Source organism: Colobus angolensis, unplaced genomic scaffold, assembly GCF_000951035.1.
Source record: "Colobus angolensis palliatus isolate OR3802 unplaced genomic scaffold, Cang.pa_1.0 Scaffold387, whole genome shotgun sequence".
Classification (NCBI taxonomy): Eukaryota; Metazoa; Chordata; class Mammalia; order Primates; family Cercopithecidae; genus Colobus; species Colobus angolensis.
Window position 1 is genome coordinate 315,306 of NW_012117232.1, and position 2,188 is coordinate 317,493.

Sequence of the window (2,188 nt, forward strand, 5' to 3'; positions counted from 1 at the left end):
CTCCTGGGCTTAGTTTTTATAGCCAAACCGTTTCCCTACAAAGTCCTCACTGATTGGCCGGGCATGGTAGCTCATGCCTGTAATCCCAGCACTTTGGGAGGCTGAAGTGGGCAGATCACTTGAGGTCAGGAGTTAGAGACCAGCGTGGTCAGCATGGTGAAACCCTGTCTCTATTAAAAATACAGAAATTAGCTGGGTGTGGTGGTGGGCACCTGTAATCCCAGCTACTTGGGAGGCTGAGGCAGAATTGCTTGAACCCACGAGAACGGTGGTTGCAATGAGTCGAGATTGTGCCGTTGCACTCCAGCTTGGGTGACAGAGTGAGACTTTGTCTCTGGAAAAAAAAAAAAAAATTCCTCACTAATTGCCTTTTTTTTTTTTTTTTTTGTAGGTTTGTACAGATTTTGCTTGGTTCTGTCAGGTCCGTCAGGTGACAGTAATGGGTACGTGCGTTTCTCCAGATTTTTTGTGGATGTTGACCAAGACCTGCTTATCTGTTTTGTCCCTAATCAGTTTACCTGATATGAAGGTCTTTGGTCATCAGAGCTGTCAACCCTTCTCTTACTAAAGTGAGAAATCAGTGACCTCAACAGAGTGTAGGTATTTGTTTGCCTCTACATTCTCATCTCAAGATATAATCACTAACATTATGAAGTGTTTTTACATATGTGACCTCATGAATTAACTTGAGGACTCTGTAAGGGTATTTTACACAGATGAAGGAAATGGGACTGCAAGATTGTCTTCCAGGATCCTGCAGCCAGAGGCTCTGGGGAGGGATCAAGCATTGGAATCTGCCCATTAAACTCCACATTTCTTCCTCTTTCCCCTGCACACAGCCTCTGTGGTTTTTCAGGAGGGTGACCTTCCCTTTTCTGTAGATCTGTTGCGTCTTTGTTTTTCTGTCATTGTTTTTGAGACAGAGTCTTACTCACTCTCTCGCCCAGGCTGGAATGCCATGGTGTGATTTGGCTCACGGCAACCTCCACCTCCTGGTTGAAGCGATTCTCCTGTCTTAGCCTCCCTAGTAGTTGGGATTACAGGCATTCACCTCCACGCACGGCTAATTTTGGTATTTTTAGTAGAGCTAGCATTTCACTGTGTTGGCCAGGCTGGTCTGAAACTCCTGGCCTTAAGTGATCCACCTGCCTTAGCCTCCCAAAGTGCTGAGATTACAGGTATGAGCCACTACGCCAGGCTGACCTATTGTGTTTTTGTAATGAGTTGTTCCATGGTGTGGTGTGAGGAACCAGAGCACAGTACAGTGTGAGAGAATGTGCTATGTCAGTGTTAACAGAGGCCGCTGGAGAGATCCTGCCATTGGACCTGAGACCCCTTTGATTTGTCTCACATTTTGTTTTCTTTTCTTCCTGTCTTGTAGGTGGATTAATAATTAATAAATCTGAGCCTCTTATTTTTGAGCAAAGTACCCTGAGGCTTACGTACCCCTCCTAAGAAGAAGGCAGTCAGTCAGTAGTGAGGAAGGAAGACTGTATAGTGTCTGAAAGTTCTTTGTGGAAATGTTTTGGTTTTGATTGGTGATTATATTGGGCTGAAGGCCTTTTTTTTGGTCTGAAGTTTCTTTTAAAATATAAATATGTATATATATTACATTTGTTTGCTTTTTTAGAGCAGGTGTTACAAACTGTAGCCCAGGGCCAAATCTGGCCCACAGCTTGTTTTTGTAAATAAAGTTTTATTGGAAGACAGCCACTCCCATTTGTTTGCATATTGTGCTTCAGCAGCCATATGACAATTATAACAGCAGAGTTGCGTAGTTACAACAGAGACCATCTGGCCTGCAAAGGCTGAAATATTTACTTTCTGGCTCTTTACAGAAGCAGTTTGCCAATCTCTGTTTTAGAGGTATGTGCGTGTCTCTAAAAGCGTAGCAAAAACATTGTCGGTGGATCTTAGTGTCTCATGCACCTTCCAGCCGGAATGCTTCCTAGGTTGCACCAGCAGAAGTTTAGCTGTGAGTCATGCATGTGAGCTTGTTCCCTAAAATCTCAGGAGCCCGAGACTGTACAGTTAAAGACTCCCATCTGCTGGCAGTGAGCAGGAACAGGACAAAGAAGAGTTAGTCTTGTCACAAAAAAGGAATAAAGGGGCCAGGTGCAGTTGGTCACGCCTGTAATCCCAGTACTTTGAGATGCTGAGGTGGGTGAATTGCTTAAGCTCAGGAGTT

At 44.3% G+C, this 2,188-nt stretch overlaps 1 protein-coding gene across 2 annotated transcripts in view; it reads left to right on the forward strand.

Annotated features, from left to right (window-relative positions):
- LCMT1 (leucine carboxyl methyltransferase 1) overlaps positions 1–2,188 on the forward strand; it is a 71,114-nt gene that overhangs the window by 23,380 nt on the left and 45,546 nt on the right. The window lies entirely within an intron of this gene.